This window comes from Diadema antillarum, unplaced genomic scaffold (genome assembly GCF_040938485.1).
Source record: "Diadema antillarum isolate AM-2024a unplaced genomic scaffold, OU_Dant_1.0 scf00000167, whole genome shotgun sequence".
NCBI classification, from domain to species: Eukaryota; Metazoa; Echinodermata; class Echinoidea; order Diadematoida; family Diadematidae; genus Diadema; species Diadema antillarum.
The window spans coordinates 3,267,080-3,273,409 of record NW_027271056.1 but is presented as its reverse complement, the minus strand read 5'-3'; positions in this window follow the sequence as shown (position 1 = coordinate 3,273,409).

Sequence of the window (6,330 nt, the reverse complement as noted above, 5' to 3'; positions counted from 1 at the left end):
ACATTATAAAACAGCTTGCTGCAATCAGTAGCATATAATTTCAACCTAATCAAGATTTTATAAGATGTAATGAGTGTAGATATTTGATACTTTCATGTGCAAAGCACTTGAATTTGTTCTGCTTGTGTTGCAGTCTTTGGGGTATTCAAAGTCATTCAAACACAAACTTTAACCATAAGACCTTCTCATTATCAATCTTAGGCAGTATTTAGCTGTGTTGGATTGGGACTGCAAAAAAAAAATAACAGTTTTGTCGGATTGGGTCAAGAGTTTCATCATTTCGTAAAGCTAATACTGTAAACGTCAATATTTTCGCGCTAAGCGGCTCGAGAACATATTCGCGAGTTCTTAAATTCACGCTCCGCAGCGGGTTAATACACAGTCGCTGTTTTCATCCAGCGATGCCAGCGTATGAAAGCGATGTAGCGAGCGGCGCGAGTGTGAGTACAAGCGCTCAACTACGTAGTACACTGTACACGTATTTTACTCGATACAATGTACTGTACAAAGTGTAGTACTAGTACTGTAGTCGCGGAGATGTAGCACACCAATCGGCCATGGGCTCGGTGCGTGCGGTGCGTGCGATGATACTGCTATATGCGTAAACATGTCTGTACTACGTAGCAGTATCATCGACGAAGCGCACGCAATTCAGGCCGTTCAAAATGTGCATAGAAAATTGCGAAGATATATTCGCGCGTTTTTGAATTCGCGCTAGCCGAACGTAGCGCGAAATTCGCGAAAATTAATGTACCGCGAAAATTTCCACGTTTACAGTATGCTATTCCATATGCATTTTGACAACTTAGACGGAGGGTTATTGTGGTATGGTTGTGGGTAATGGTCATTGACAGTTACAGTTTAAGTGTCAGAATGTGATGTGTCACCTTCTGTTTGATAAATCGATACACAAAGTCTGGATCACCCGCTGTCACTGAAATCTGCGGGGCTTGTATTGTTTTCTTGCCACTGGGCATATGAAGATTAAGTGGGTGGAGCATTCCAAAAGTCACATGAACTTGTCACACTCATATCCAAGACTTAACAGGTGATTTTGATAATTCTTTTCTTTGGTGTAGGAGAAAAATATACTGTCAGTCTAATTCATTGTCATCAAAGAAAACTTTTTATGACTCTTCATTTGGGTGTTTCTCTGCAGCAAGGCTAGTTTGGATGGTATGATGTCATGATTAGGTATTTGCAATGCTAGTTGTATTAGTCTACTGACATTCTTCAACACAAAGGTTTTTGTCTTGTTCATCTGTTTGCTGGACCAAATTTCATGTGAGATATTTTTTATACAGATATATATATTTTGTGTAGTAATGAAAGTATAGATATTCTGTGCAGTGCAAACAGTTTGTGTGATGACATCCCACAAAGAAGCTACAGAATAATTCTTTCGTTGCTGAAGTTGTTGCGTTTCTCTTCTTTGACCTTCACGTGAGATCAAGAGACAGCATTTTTTTTTAATGAATAGAAATTAATCTACTTGAATTGAAGAAATCAAATTGCCATTGTTTTCTGGGAATTTCACATCTTTAGTTGTCTTTCAAATAGTGAAGAATATGTTCTGGTGAAACCAGGTTTGGTGTGGTACAGCTAGAGGCACTCTTGTCTCATGCAACTCCCTCACACAAAATTTGTGCTTGGAATTAAGAAGTCATAGAGTTAACTAACTACTAAAATATTTTCATTGGCAGTGTGAAATGGCATAGAACAACCGTAGCATCAGTCACACTCATATGACATGAGAACATTTCTTTTTCATTCTGATAACTGGTTAAATGCAGAGAAATTGCAATGAATTTATTAGCTGTCTGTGAGATGTTTTCTGTACACATGCAAATTCATATAACAATGCTGGATTGTTGGTCAAAATTAAAGTTAGCTGTCTGCGATAAATGGAAATAAGAAGAGCCCATATATATCTATAGATTCTATTATAGAAAAAAACGAAGTAACTTTGTCAATGAATTCCCTTTTTCCACTATGGCTTGTAGAAAAAGTAGCAATCATGGCAAATAAAGTGACCCCCTTATAATTTTGTTCAGGATATGTAATAGTTCCATTTCTCATGTTGCTGCTTTTTTGTTAAATGACAATTTACCAAATATTAAGAATGTAAATACCCAATGCATGTATAATCAAGGAGGTTCAAGACATGGAGTCACAACAGTCTTATTTCCCTTTGAACCCACATTTGATGCCGCCACACAAAGATATTTGAAGTATGTGCCAAACTGGAGCTTTCCTACAGATACGAAGACAATTGATCAATAAGTCTCATTGCATAATAACCAGCCACTCTCTCAGGACATTTTACGATGGTAATGAATTTCTGCCGTCCTTTGTTATAAAAGATGAGCGGTACATACTGGTACAGACACTGGGATGCACGAATAAAACTTGTGCAAAAATTGATGAAATGAAAATAAAAATTTCTTGACATCACATGTCTTTACACTAATCTGGCTTACAAATGAATGAAGAACTATACTTGAAGATTATACCATATCAGTTTCTTTTGTTGGAAGTGATCCGAAAAAAAAAAATCTGCTTTCCATTGAGGGTACAGTTTCAAAATAGATAAGTACTTTTGTACAATGTATAACTCAGAATTACATTTTGCTTATTTTTCTGAATGGGATTTACTTTTCATTTTATATGCGTTGTCATTGTGTGAAATTTATTTTCATTTGGTAAATAAACAAGCAGAATAAAGCCGATGTTATTTCAGCATTCAAAAAGAATCTTCAGACTGCTTAGAAAGACGGCAGCATCGAATCCTGATAATCAAATACACAAATGCACCTGTGGAATTCTTTTGTATATCCATAGAAAACTGACAGCTGTTATGAATGATTACGGCCAGTTGGAACTCCATCTCTCTAACCTCCTTGGTATAACCAACATCCCTCATCATTAAGTATATTGTAATTGATACACACAAAAAATTAACACACTCTGGACACATTGGTGGTTTAAAGGTGAGCTTTGTTGTAGCATTGCAGAATACCACAATTTGAAAAGATCTCCTGTAGGATATATGGCAGTAGCTACATATCACAGTCATGCTATGCTGGCTAAGTAGGAAACTTGTTGTAAATGCTATGCACTTAAAGTATTCAGCATTTTGTAACTGTTTTCCAGGTCTTATGGAACTTCTCAACCTCTACTGATTCATGTGAATTTTGCCAACTAACTGTTGATTTTAAAAATGTATGTTTGTTTATGTATGCATTTTGGGTGATGTGACAATGTCTTTATGGAACTGAGTACAGGTAACTCATACAATTCTCTATGTGTAGATGAAGATTTCTTGTGAATATTCTCAGGTCTAATTGCATTTGGTACGCAAATTATACTTGATAATAGTTACCATTGCATTGATAAACTTGATAGTGTTCTGATGTAATGTAGAACAAGTGCAGCAACTTTAAAATGACATCTAAGTAGTAGCGTATGTAAATGATGTTGGTTTCTGACATATACAAGAACTCTCTTCAGTATTGTCTCCAGTTTTTGTGAGAGGAACGTTGATATGAGTAGGTTCTAGGCCAGGTTGAAGTGGGACATTAGCAAATTGAATAACAGACATATGCAATTACAGAAAAGTATATCTGAAACAAATTTCACTGACTATATTACATGCTATAGTTTGTTTTTGTTTTGTCACATTATGTACATATGTGTACCAAATGACATGAAAGTGAACATAGCCATTCAGAATCATAAAGTACTCATATTCATACTTATTTCCTAGTTTGTACTTGGAACTTTTTACCAGCAGCAGAATCCATCTGAAACATAAATATGTGTGAGCAAATTTATGTACTCATTGTGGAAGACACTTTATCTTTTAAAAAGTGGTCTTTAAATAGGCTGAATTTCGTATTGATAAGCAATGATCCAGTCATGTGCATTAGAACCCCTTAAACTTGAGCCTGTCTACCTTCTCATTGATGGGGGATGAGGGAGCCCTTCATTGACTCATTCTTATGATACCACATCACAATATTTGTTGGCCAGAGGATAAGGAAACGGGTGCTACTTGTAGGTAGTGATCTATTGTAAATGTGATTTTTGATTTATTCATTCGTCCTTCATTTTTGTGGCCTGGAGACTGTCTTGTTAGCCTTGAAGTAATTGTGATCCTGCAAGTAGGGGTTGCATATATGGATTGGTGTCCACAATTCAGACTTATTCACTAAACTTTACATGTAGCTGCAATGTCATTGTTGTAACCTATATTGCGCAAATTTAGTACATGTAGTACATGACTACCACTGTACCACATGACTACCATACCCTACTCAGCTGCTTGCCTCATTATAGCAATCGAAGAACATGTGTTTCTGAAGGTATGTATGTGTCAGTTCCCTCAGATGAAATATATACTGTAGTATAACTGCACAGTGCCCCCCTTTCCCCGTCTTCTTTTGGTCATGTCCAACAGAAACCCTTCACTCTAGAGGAGAACTCAGAGAACTCAGGACTTGAAAGACAGTTTTGTGAGTGGTGGAATTTGTGATCAAGAACTGCAGTGACAATGAGAAATACAATTCATCCCTTTTCAGGAGACAATATACAGTGCATTTGTGTTAGGGGAAGTGATATTTTGGCAAGCTGTTAATCTTGCAAATATCAGTCAACTTGCTAAATTGCAAAAATAGAAACACTGCGAAATATTCCAAATACACAGTAATGTTGGTCTCCATCGACCTCCTGGCAGAAAAGTTAAATACAGATGTTGAGTGCTAGACAAATCAGAGGCCAGCAAATCAGTGCCGACCAACATTATTTCTCTCTAACACAAGGCATCCACGTCAGAATTAATTGTACGAGTGAGAACACAGAAGACGATTTGCTCTTAAAATAGTCTATAGGCAAAATTTTCTTCGAAGATATTCTATGTTAGAAATGTACTTGACTGTTTATAAAATTGTTATATCTGTGTGTTTATCATGTCTTTGTTTCATTTTTGTAATATATGTTAATGGAGAATGAGGAAGTGCAGCCCAGTCTGCATTCAGTGTATTGTGGGATATTTTTTACAAGAGAATAAAAAATACTATTTTGCCACAAACGACGGAGGATGGAAAATATTGTCAACATTAAAATATAATCTGTTTATGGCAGGTGTACAAATGATTATCCTTTTCAAGAGTCATTCCTTCAATGATGGTGGATATTATGCTGTTTAGAGAAAATGTGATGGTGTGTGTGTGTGTGTGTGTGTGTGTGTGTGTGTGTGTGTGTGTGTGTGTGTGTGCATGTGTGATATGTGTGATATGTGTTTTTACAACAAAGTGGTGTGTGTAAATGTGGTGATACTAATGTAGGTGTGGATTCTTGTTAGATGTCAAATCTGTTGGGACTATCGGACTGTGTATTCCAATTTTCACACTCCAGACAAGTTGGGTAGGACTGGATTTTCTCTTCACAAATATTTGGCATCAGTGCTATCAAGACAGATATCATAACGCAATAATTGCATTACCTAGGATAGCATGCAGTTAGCAGGTGGACATATTCACATTGACTGTAGAGGAAGTGATGTTATCATGTATGGAAAAAAACAACCCCAAAACAAACAAAAACTATCATCCATCATCTTACATGTCCCCAAAACTGCTGTAACTGCTTTTTATGACGGAAATTTCAATCTTTTTCTTGTATAAGTTGTACTCATTTAGTTGAGTACCTGATTCAATCATTTTCATGGAATCACTGCCTACCAATGAATACTACATGATTTTAATGATACACTGAAGTTTAAAAGTAAGGCAAAAGAAGATTTTGAATCCAAATTAAATGCAAATTTTTTCCATTATATGAATTTCCATGAAGGTGTGGCTGTACTTTCACCTTGCTAGATGTAACGTGATGAATTTAAAGGGAATGAAACCCAAAATATATATGGGCCGTGACGCGAGAAAAGGGCCCTTAGGGCATTAAATACCGAAAATGAGGTTTCACCTCCACATTGTAGAAGAAACTCTGACGCATTTAGATATGCAAACCTTTTTCTGAAATTCCTATCCTAAATGATCCCATTACGACATTCAAAAAAGCATGTTTTGCCCAAATCCTGTCACTTTTTGATACGTCTATGAGTGTGCGCGTGGTTGTAGCCAGTTGATCTTTTTTTGCGCGTATTGCTTTGTCAAACTTCCGCGCAGTTTTCTGGCGTTTGCGCGCAGCGGTGCTAAGGGCCCTTTTCTCGCGTCATGGCCCATATGGATTTAGTGAATGACACAATATTTGTCCAACACATCACTGACAGTTTAAGAAAAATTAGACAATATCTGTAAAATTATGAAATGT